Here is a 12,268-nt window from a genome sequence, read left to right on the forward strand (position 1 = left end):
CCATTTTCCCATCTTCTAAATGTAAACTTTAACTCCAGCTAAAGGAGGCTGGGTTCTGGAGGAAACAGGTAAAACGGAAACATTTAGTAGAATATCTACTGTGACATTCTTCCAGCTTGAAGTTCAGCCTGACCTCCTGACACTGAAAGAAACTAGATTATATGTTTTCTCTAAAGTTGTGAAAGAATAAAAGATTTCTTTAAAAAACCATTAAGTCCACATGCAAGACAGCTGGGAAACCCAAGACATCCACTTTCCATCCTGCCTGCTGTCGAGCTGGTTCTGAATTTCTCTCAGCACCCAACCGTCCCTGAGAGTCGATGTTGATACCGCCAGTTACGGGTCATCTTGAGGAGTCCTGGTCCCTGAGTGTTGAAGTATGACACAAGAGAAACACGCTGAGGAAGTGTAGAGTAAAATGTTAGAAGCTTTATTTAAAGGATAGCAGAACAGACTTCTGCCCAGAGGAAGAAGGAGACCCAAAAGGCAGAATCCCTTGGATGAGGAAGTCCCATTTCTTTTATACATCTAAAGTTTTCTTCGTTCTTTCACATTCTTCCCTTTATCTTGTTCATTTTCCCTCATACTGTGTGTGTGATCCGGAGATGCCAGTGGGAAGGCCACAATGTGGGACACAGGTGGGGTGGAGGGGCCAGGGCAGATTCATTAGCAGTTCCCTGTCTGCTCAGGAGATGTTTCATTAAAGATTCTTTAGGAAGGGCAGTCAACCCTGGCTCGGGGGACAATGACATTTCAATCTCCCACAGCTCCATCGACCCAAACCGATTTGGTCTGTCTTCTTCAATCTGGGCTCATTTATCTATGCTGACTGCCTATTTTAAATTCTGGCTTCAATTCATGAGCCCTGAGAGTGGCAAGAGATCTCAGGTGCTATGAGGTGACCAAGAGAGCATCAGTACCACAGAGCACCTCAACGCTCTTTCTTAATGAAGCAAACCCTCCTAAGACCCACTCTGTGGTCCTGCAAAGAGAGGAAGGAAGGTGGCCCTGTCGCTGGCTGGCTCCCCCCTTCTCTGCCCCCTTCTCAGGACTCGGCTCCACACAGCACTTTCTGTGTCAGCTGGATGGTGTGCAGCACAGTGGAAGAAACTGAGTTTAACTGCACAATATTAGGCTAACAGCATCCCTGAGAGGAGATGGCTTTTAAAGCTACAGATTGGTGATAAAACATGACACAAAAATGTTCATTACCTTTTTTTGGTTAGATAGATGCTACATTTTCCATTACCAGAGCAAAATACCTGAAGCTAGTTAACAATTTTAAAAAAGAAGCTTATGTAGCTCACAGGGTCGGGGGCTGAGTGTCCCCTGGTGGACAGCCACTGTCCCTTGGGCAGCCACTGGTGCAGGCTCATAGTGCCATCAGGGTGGGAAGGCAGGGAGCAAGAGGAGATTGGCAGGGGCGGTCGGGGGCTAGAGGAGAGGGATTCAGAGTCAGGCTCACTTTTTTTTTTTTTTTTTTTTTTGGTACCAGGGATTGAACCCAGGATTGCTTAACCACTAAGTCATATCCCCAGTTCTTTTTAAATATTTTGTTTAGAGACAGAGTCTTGCTAACTTGCTTAGGGTCTCACTAAATTACTGAGGCTGGCTTTGAAATCTCCATCCTCCTGCCTCAGCCTCCTGAGCGACTGGGATTATAGGCCTGCACCACCGGGCCCAGCTGGGAGTCAGACTCACTCTTAAGCCAGCTCAGCTGACTCAGTCTCTCAGAGCAACCCTTGTTTCTTCCAAGAGCCCCTGAGGCTTGACCTCCATTGCCCACCTCCTAAAGTCTCAAGCTTCCAACCGAGGAACCCTTGGAGGACGAGCCACACCCAAACCACAGCATGTGTGTGTAAATGTGCCATAAATGTGTGTGAGATGGTCCAAGATTAACAAGATTACAGTATTCTTCTCTGAAAGTGGGCTGCCCAGAGGATGCATTGGAGATTTGCAGCCTCTGTGGCAAGAGAACTTTCATGACATTAAAAAGCAAGGAAATGTGGGGTGGGAGGAGAATGAGATGCACAAATGGCTAAAAATAAGGTAAATTGTATATATTCATTTTTTAAAAACAAACTTGTATTTCAAGAGAGTCTTACATCTTAAGTAGTATGTTATTGTCTTCATTAAAGTTGAAGAAAAAATGAGAAAATTTATGTAAAAGTCAATTTATTAGCTTAAGTCATAGAGAAGTATAATTTTTAAAATTTATATATGACAGCAGAATTCATTACAATTCTTATTATGCATATAGATCACGATTTTTCATACCTCTGGTTGTCTACCTAGTTTATTCACACCGATTCGTGTCTTCACACCTGTACTTTGGATAATAGTGATTGAAAGGCAGTAACTCACCTGAGATGGAGATTCAACCAAGAGATTTTATTGGGGGGCTGCCCAAAGGGGAAGAAAAGGAGAGGAAGAGAGGAGAGAGAGGAGAGGAGGAGGGCAGAGAGAAAGAGAAAGAGAGGAGAGAGAGGAGAGGAGGAGGGCAGAGAGAAAGAGGAAGAGAGGAGAGAGAGGAGAGAAAGAAGAGGAGGAGGGCAGAGAGAGTGAGCTTGCAGCTTTGGCTTAAGAAGGGTTGCATGGGTGACGTGATGACGTGACGTGGTGACGTGGTGACGTGGTGGTGACGTGGTGACGTGGTGACGTGGCGGGTGCTGATTGGCAGAGTGACTCAGGAACAGCGAGCGGACACTGTGTCCTGCGGAGATTGGTCAAGAAAACCTTTGAATTTGGTGCTGCTCGGCTTGGCGCCCATCAGAGAGCAGGGGGACTCCGTTATGTTCTCCCAAGAGGAAAATTTAACTTCAGTGGGGAGTCTCCCACACCCCCCACAATGATCATCGCATTCCACCATCATTACCAACCCCCTGCCCCCTCCCTTCCCCTCCAAACCCTCGGCCCTATCTAGAGTTCGTCTACTCCTCCCACGCTCCTGCTCCCACTACAAATCAGCCTCCTTGTATCAAAGAAGAGAAGTATAACTTTATGAAACATGGAAGTCGGTGAACACTTGTAAAACATACCAAAGTTTTATGTACTATGTCATCGACCAAGTTAACCACTCATAAAAAAGTAAATTAGGGCAAATTCTCCAGTGAACACATGCTTCTCAATGGAGCTGATGTCTGCCAAGTGCTCATGGGGCCAGGACCTTGACCATGCCACGCAGCTTGCTCTCCTACCCTCTGACTGAGAGGCCGACACTGTCATTGTCCCCGCTAGAAACGAAACAAGACACGGGAACTCCAGCATCCTGCCAGAGTTCACACCAGCTGTGAGGAGCAGAGCTGGGCCCAGGCTTGGGTATCTTAGAGTCAGCCTGGCTCACTTGGTATGAGTTCTGCTCCTTTAAAAGAGATACACGGGGCTGGGGATACAGCTCAGCTGATAGAGTGCTTGCCTGGCATGCACAAGGCCACGGGTTCAATCCTCAGCACCACACACACACAAAAACTCACAAAGAAGCAAAAACTACGCCGAAGTGCATTGATTGAAAGAACAACACATCTCTATTCTGTCATATGATGGTGGAATTTAGCACATGGATACACACATGAAGACACACAGTGTGAACACAGCTTCTGGACATTATACAATGTGTAGTGTTCATCTCCAAAATATGTTTCTCTTGTCTTTGAACACATCTTTCCATGTACGAGTGTACATAGCACAATTACTAATCTTACACAGATGGTCCCAGCTTGAGGATGGATTGACCCGTGATTTGGGGGCTCCATGGTGGTGGGAGAGTGGAACACTCTCAATAGGACCTGTGCTTGGAGTTTCGAGCTTTTCCCAGGCTCACAACATTCAACGGGGCTGGGGCCGAGGTGGCTCACAGCCTCCAGGCAGTCACAGGAAGCTCACACACCCTTCCTGTGCCACAGCGACACACAGCCCCATCGTAACTCCGGAACATAGAACTTCCACATGTGCTGATTTCTGTAGGAAAAATGATAAATTGTCCCTCAAAAGGATGAACTTATTTATTTATTACAACTTTAAGATGAAGTTTAAAAATCACTGTTTTGGAAAATTCTTCTGTTTCCACGCTTCAGTGTTTTGATTCTGTGTTAATAACCATCTCCTATAATCTGCCCAATTCACTGAGCAATATAATTAAGTTCTACCCTTCTTAACTAGGTTCTTTTAGATTCCTATGTAGGTAAACTAAGCATTCACAAGTAATGTTTTTGATTTTTGTGTGTGTGTGTGTGGTGCTGGGGATTGAACCCAGGGCCTGGTGCATGTGAGACAAGCACTCTACCAACTGAGCTATATCCCCAGCCCCTGATTTTTTTTGCCCCACAAAATCAATTCTTATTTTGCTTTCTTGTCTAATGTTGCAATGATGAGCGCTAACAGAGCAAAGATGAGTAAAAGCATCTGTTTCTCTGACTTTACTTTATTCTCTTAGGAACCAAAGAAAACGTGTTTCTCTTCCTAGTTTCCTGGGTATTCTTATTCACTTTGGTTGTTGAAGTTCATGCCTCTTAGAATGCAAACACAGCTTTTCTCCTGGTGTGATCTTTCTTTTCCCACTTGCCTGCTCTGTTCCTGGCCTTATCTCTGCTGTATGTATTGCCTAATGCTGCCGGCTGTGGAGACTTGATTGGTTCCCATTTCTTTAGAAAGTTCTCTAGGCTCATCTTTTGTGTTCTTGGCCTCCTTTCCTTTCCTGGGCCTCTTTTTTTTTTTCTCATGGTGCTTTAACTAGCATAGGAATTGAGATTATGTGTCTGCATTTCTTTTGTTTCCCAGGGGTCCTGCCACATTTCCTCATCCCTGGCTGTGGTGGCTTCTCTCCCCTCTCCCTGTCTGTCTCTTGAAGGTGGATTGAGTTTCCTGTGTGACTGAGAAAAGGGGCGGAGGGGCTGGGAGAGCTGTGATCTGCCATAAGGTGCGGATGACTTGTTTCAAATTGTTTCTCATCACATCACCTGTGTCTCCCGTCCTGGGCAAAACCCAGGTCCTTGGCTCTGAGCCTTCCTCACTGTGGGGTGAGCTGGGGGCCAGAACAGCACCCTGGTCACAAACCTTCCACTGACTTGCTCTGAACACACCAAGCTGTCATTGCGCCTGTCCTTCCCCACCCACTCCATGATGCCCTCAAGCATTCTTCCCCCGGAAAGGCTGGGAACTGGGTAGGCAGTGCAGTGGCTCCCGGCCATCCCTGACCCCACTCCCCCCCCCCAGCAGGGTCCTGGGGTGTTTCCTCCTGTGGTCTGCCCCGTTTCCCACACCATATTGTTCCTTTGAAAGACCTTTCTGGCTACCGTCAAGGTACATGCACTTACTTCTGAAGAAAATACAGATATATCCATGTAGTCCTAGGGTGAATTCTGTGATTCCATGTTTCCCTGGGAGCCATTTGATGCTTTGCCTTCAAAGCAGAGTGAAGGCTGGGTTTCGGTGGTCCATGGTCTGTCCAGCCATTGTCAGCCAGTCTTGCTCGCTGCAGTGAAACACCAGGAATAATCCACTTACAAAGAGAAAGGCTTATGTCAGCTCACAGTCTTGGAGGTGCCAGTGCCAGGTCCATCTGTCCATCACTAAGGCCCGTGGTGAGGCTGTGTCAAGAGCTGGGGAGCACAGGGAAGAGGCCTGGCTGGGCTCTCGTGCCCCCTTCAGGGAAGTGCCCCAGTGACCTCCCACCAAGCCCCAAGTCCCAAGGCTCTACCACCTCCCAGTAGTGCCACCCCGAGGAACAAGCCCCTAGCAAATGGACGTTTGTGCATGATACCATGTCCAAGCCACAGCAGCCATCCCTAACCCTGACCCTCACCTTAGGGGGACACTGCCTTTCCAAGCCACAGTAGCCATCCCTAACTGTGACCCTAACCTTAGGGGGACACTGCCTTTCCAAGCCACAGCAGCCATCCCTAACTGTGACCCTAACCTTTGGGGGACACTGCCTTTCCAAGCCACAGCAGCCATCCCTAACTGTGACCCTAACCTTAGGGGGACACTGCCTTTCCAAGCCACAGCAGCCATCCCTAACTGTGACCCTAACCTTTGGGGGACACTGCCTTTCCAAGCCACAGCAACCATCCCTAACTGTGACCCTAACCTTTGGGGGACACTGCCTTTCCAAGCCACAGCAGCCATCCCTAACTGTGACCCTCACCTTTGGGGGACACTGCCTTTCCAAGCCACAACAGCCATCCTGCCTCTGGGCAGATGAGAAGTGCCCTGGGCTAAGCACAGCCAGGCACCCTCCCTGTTCTGTACCCCAGCTCTGCAAGTGCCAGTCCCTGTGCTGGGGGTCAGTGCCTCCGGCATGGAGCTGTTTATGACCATTATACCCCCGTTGACCTGGAAGGTCAGCAGACCACTGTGGAAAGAAGTTGGATCAGGATGGCAGTTGGCAGGTCTGTGTGAGTTGGATCAGCGACTCCTCTCTTCATGATTCTCTGCTCAGCTGTGACCTGCAAAGAGAACACTGACAGGCCCCAGTGACCTCAGGTCTCACTGCTTCTGAGAAGGTGAGACACAGACACTTCTAGAAGACACAGGACAATGACAATAGCACATCTTCCCATATCCAGCGCGATGCTGGTTCATGCTGTGGCCAGTGGAGCCTGCTACCTCCCCCACAGCCACCAGCCTCACTGTTTTTTAATTTCCAAAATAAAGTCAAAGCCCCACATAATTTAGAAAAAAAAATAATGTCTTATTTTAAAAGAAATGAAAACTAGATTGGCATCCAGCTGCCTCTCACGACATTAAAAGCAAGATGGTAATGTAAAAATACTACGAATTTCCAAGAGTAAAGGGTTATGAATTCTGACAATTGGAAACACAAAAGCAGGGCTGGGTGCAGCTCAGATAAAGACCACACACCCAGACATGAGGCCTGGGCTCCTATCTAGCAACAAAAACCAAAACCAAGCAAAACTGCTTTCATAAGGATTCAGAGGGTGAACTAGCCATGAAGACTTGATAGAAAACTACCTGAAAATGTGGTCATGAAACAAAGAAGTAGAAAAGGAGAGAGGGCTTTTCCCCCTAGTACTGGGGAAAGAACGCAGGGCCACATTGGAGAGTTTTCTGATAGAAATATAAGCCCATCGCACTTCCCTGTGATCCTGAGACTCCACTCAGTGATGTTACAAACTCACATCTATGATACAGACATAATTAACTTTGCCTGTAAAACGTTCCGGTATCTTAGAAGTGTGTATGTGAAGGGAATGAACAGTGAACCATACGTGCATTTGTGTGCATACATAGGCCTGCCGGAATATGCAGGGACAGAGGGACTGTGGCAAGGGACATGTTGAAAAGAAGATGTCACACAGATTTTCCAAGACAGAAAACACGCTGAAGAGTGGAGACAGCAGGATGGAGGTGGCCACCAGTGGGCAGCACGAGGGCAAGGTGGACCAGAAGAGAGCAGATGAACTCTAACAAATCTGGGAGCTGTGGGGGACACTGCTGGCCACAGTTGCAGGCATGGAGAGGTGGCAGCTTGCATGGGGAGACCTGGCCGTCTGCAAGTGAGCACTCGCGGGGAGAGGGGACAGAGCAGGACCAGGACTCCAAGTCCACACACAGCTGTTAGCCACCCCTTCCCTCGGGAGCAGCCACCTGTCCACCCCCTGTGTGAAAGCTGGGTGGACGTGGGTCCTGGGGCTTACCACTCACGTGACTGGCCCTCAGGAAGTCATGACTAATAAGGGCAACCTGGATCTTGGGGGGAAAAAACTCAGAAAACTGACCTTTCTCAAAGCACAGGGAAGAAATGTCATTTTAAAGTTATTGCTTGAATAGGTATATAATAAAATTATAACAATTGCATATTCATGGGTCTATAGATAGGGACCTATTTTATGATTCATTAATATTTTGTATGTTCAAAAATTTTCATGATGAAGTATTAAGAAAATGAGATTCTTGGAGAAATAGAATAAACATTTTTACATAAGATAATTCTGGGGCTTGGGTTGTGACTCTTTTGTAAACATCTGTCTAGCACATGCAATGCCCTGGATTCAATCCACATCCGCAGAAGGAAACAATGATGGAAGGAAGGAAGGAAGGAAGGAAGGGCTAGGGCTGTAGCTCAGTGGTGGGGCGCCTGCCTTGCACATGTGGGGCCCGGGGTTTGGTCCTCAGCACCACATAAAAATGAATAAATAAAGATATTTTGCCCGTCTACAACTAAATAAGTAAAAAAAAAGAAGAAGAAGAAGTCGTCGTCCAAGGTCTGACTAGTAGGAGTCTCAGCAGGGAAACCACCACCACCGTGGAACAAACTACCAAGTCCGTGGCCCGGGAGCCAGGGCGCTGCACATACACGTGGGTGTGTGCTGTGAACTTTCAAAATAAGAAAGAATATAAAAGATTCTTCAGGCTTCCAGAAGAAGAGCTGTCCTCTGCCCAGGTCAGCCACCAGCATGACCTTCAGCTGTGACGGCCAGCCCTGGAGGCTGCAAGGCCGTAATAGGCCAAGGGCTATAACAGCAACCGGGTGCGGATGGCCCCATGTGGGAGCCCACTGGGAGTCTCAGTGACACAGTGCAGCATGACACGGGCTTTCGAATGTACAGAGCAATTGTGTCGTAATTTTGAATATAACCCACCAGGCCACTCTGGGTCCACCCACTGGGAAGGGAGAGGTATGATAACAAATTCTCTTCCATTAAAACCTACGTTTGGCCCAGTGAGTTTAGCAATTCCTTCCCAGAAGCCCAGCTCCCTTCCCTGGCCCCCATCTCTGTCAATTTTATTTTTCTTTACCTTCTTCTACCACACATAGGATTCTTTTTTAAAAATATTTATTTAGTTGAAGTTGGACACAATGCCTTTATGTATTTATTTATTTTTATGTAAGGCTGAGGATCAAACCCAGGGCCTTGCATGTGCTAGGCGAGCGAGCACCCTGCCACTGAGCCACAACCCCAGCCCCACGTCTAGGATTCTTTTTGCGACTTCTTTCTTTGCAGCGCTGGAGGTTGAACCCAGGGCCTCACACAGGCTAGATGAGCACCCTACCTCTGAGAGCACCCCACCTCTAAGCCACACCACAGCCTCTCACATAGGCAGACCACGATGGAAGAGGCGCAATCAGGGTAGAGGGTGGAATGGAGCTGAAGTCTGAATTCTGCAAGGGTTCATGGAGCCTCCTGGAAGTGTGTGGAGCCTGAGCACTGAGGAGCGGTCCCCATCTGTCCAGCAGTCCAAGCCCAGCGCTCTCTCTGAACCAAGTGCAGGGAACTCAAAATATTTCCATCTGTCCTTCCTTATCTGTAGCAAATTGATTTCACAACTTGGCCAGATGTTAAATGCCAAGCCCCACATAAAAATGCTTGCCAATCACCACTAAGCCTGAAAATGCATCTCTCCTAACAACAGGGAACAGAAGTTAGAGGCCCCCAAGGGAAAAATAAACCTGTGGTAACTAGAGCAGGACGGCATGCCATGTTCCTCAAAACCCCAGGGACTCCTGTGGGCCAGGCACCATGGTCGATACCCAGTGGACATGTGGGGTTGAGGGTCCCTGCCCTCGGGCAGAACCCAGACCAGCAGAGGAGGACCCTGTCCTGTGCAGTATGTGAGGACAAGGAGTTACAGCACAGGAAGACCTCTGAGTCCCGGTTAGTCGGTGTGTGCGTCCCAGCTCATGAGCTTTGCAGGAGCAAGCATATTTCAGTTGGGATTTTATGCCCTCACGTGACAATGGGGACTTCATGGACAGAAGGTTCAGCCGAGTTTTCCCAAGTTGCTGTCACCTGAATGCCTGGTTTTCTCTGGATAGGTGGCGGCTTCTCCTTCTGTGTTATGCTCCTGGTGCCTGCAGCCCTCTGTTCTTGGCTCCTCTGAAAGCTGCCACATGGGCCTCCAGGGCTTGGCCTGCACAGGCCCGTCTCCCCTTGCTCCCCGGGCAAGTGCCTGGAACCAGGACTGGACTGGGTGATGGCCAGGTTCGCATCGTCTCCTGACCTGTGCCTTCGCTCAGCTTCCCGTGTTGGCTGCAGCACAGCAATCTGCACAGTTATCCTGTCCCTTGGAGCCTGGCTCTTGCAGAAGTGAGCTCACTCACTCCACACTCCACACTGGCTGCACCTCCGCCTTCTGGCCCCCTACTGGGGGTAGTGTGTGTGTGTGTGTGTGTGTGTGTGTGTGAGAGAGAGGAGAGAGAAAGAGAGAGAGGGGTGGGGGTGGGGGGCTAACCTGTCTGCTCTTGGACTCTGTCTGTTCCCCTGAGTTCCACCATTCCCCTCCAGAGTCCGGGTTTCTTGGTAGTTTCAGGGAGGCGCAGGCCTAGAGCTAGGTAGGTAATACACACAAAGGCATTTCAAACCCAGAAGGGACACGTCAGAGTGAGGGGGATTAGCCAGTGGCTCGTAAAGCACTGTGCTCTCCACTTGTGAGGTTGTTGTCGGGCGCAAGGGGCAAATCCAGGCTGTCACGCCAAATAGCAGGTCAAATGTGCAGCGTGGCCCCCAGTGAAGTGTGGGCCATTGCTAGTTTCTGAAATTGTGAAATGAATTTTAAGAAAGAGTTGTGACCGTCTCTTAGAAGCCTTCAGGGATGCCATCCTCAAACCCAAGCACAGATTTTGCTATGTGCCATATTTACCCACAAATATAAAAAGCCCATTTTTGTTCCCTGTGAAACAAAAATAAGCTTCTATAAAGTCATTTCATAAACTGTTGGCCACCGTTATTCTGGCACACATGCTGTGCAACGTGGGGTTGAGATTCACGAGACTCCCACTCCTGGGGCTCGGCCCCTGGGTGACAGGTACCCATCTCCCTGGCCTCTCGGGCTGCACAAACACAACATGAGAACCTCCTGTCCTCTCACCTCCGTGACCACATGCTCTGATTAGCTCACCCCTTCTTGGGCCAGTGCCGTGTCATCACCACACCCACTGCATGCCGTATTAAACACATGTGTGGCAGGACTTATCACAAGCAGATGTTTGGGATCAGGAGAGGGAAACAGATTTGGCTCTGGGGCAAGTTAGCACAAAAACTGCAAAACCGTCACCGTTAGCATTGTCTTACAGAAACGTGAGGCCCCAGAGGCGCCTCCTCCCCAGGCCAGAGCTGCCCTCATCAGTCCTGCCTGGCTTGAAGGCTTCGGTGTGAGCCCCTCTGTGGTTGCACTCCGTGGAGCAGGGGCATGGAGAACCCTAACCAGGGAGCAGTTCAGAGGAGACAGGTGACTCATTCTCCATCCTGCTCTGGTTTTCTAGCCCAGTCTCCCCTGAGGCTTGTGCAGAGCCCCTGCCCTCTGGCCTCCCCACAGCCCCAGCTCTTGTTTTCTGTTCCTTGCACCTGCACTTTGTCAAACCACTTCCTCGTTTCTGGTCTTTAAACAGCCAGTTCCAGAAGACTTACGTTCTGCAGTGATTCTTCTTGGGTCTCATTTTGAAACTCGCTGCCTTGATATGACCGCTTGCGGTCCCTTTCTTCTCTGGTAACTTCCCCGTTGCCTCTTTACTGACCCTTCACCTGAATTTCTTAGATCTTGCTCTTAGGTACACTTGACCTGTGAGCTAATTCATTTACTCAAAGTAGCTAAAACTGCTTTCTGGGTGCTAGACTCCCAGAATCCATGACTGACCATGACCTACCTGTTAGATTTAGACCTTCTGGCACGAGGGTTCCAACCGCCATAGGGTCTCAGGTTGCAGCCGCTCTTGGCACGTGTGCCTGTAGACTTCGCTCTAGCTACCTACCATACGCAGAGCATTCTGACTTGTTTTATCCTTAAAGGACCTTTGCAAAGGAACTATAAACGATGAGACCTGAACCCTATTAGATACTGCTGTGGACTAAATGTTTCCCCCTCACCCATCCAAATGCACATGTTGGAATCCTACCCCCATGATGGTTTTAGAAGGCGGGTCTTCAGGAGGACAGAGCCTCAAGAATGGAATTAACACCCTCATAAAAAGTTACCAGATGGGCTAGGGATGTAGCTCAGAGGCAGAGGCAGAGCTCTTGCTTAGTATACTCAAGGCCCTAGATTCAACACCTCCACTACCACACACACAAACACTATAGCCAAAAACACTGGTGCACACCTATAATCCCCGCGACAATAGAGGCTGAGGCAGGATTGCCTGGGCCATTTAGTGACACCGTCTTAAAAAAAAAGACTAGAGATGTTGCTCAGTGGTAATGCACCCCTGGGTTCAATCCCCAGGACCAGGGGTAAAACACTTGCCTAGCTGTGTGAGGCCCTGAGTTTGATCACCAGCACCACAAAATGAACAAATGAAAACAATAAAACAAAA

This window comes from Marmota monax, unplaced genomic scaffold (assembly GCF_021218885.2).
Source record: "Marmota monax isolate L192 unplaced genomic scaffold, Marmota_monax_Labrador192_F-V1.1 WCK01_AAM20220418_F8-fsc00028, whole genome shotgun sequence".
In the NCBI taxonomy this organism is placed as follows: domain Eukaryota; kingdom Metazoa; phylum Chordata; class Mammalia; order Rodentia; family Sciuridae; genus Marmota; species Marmota monax.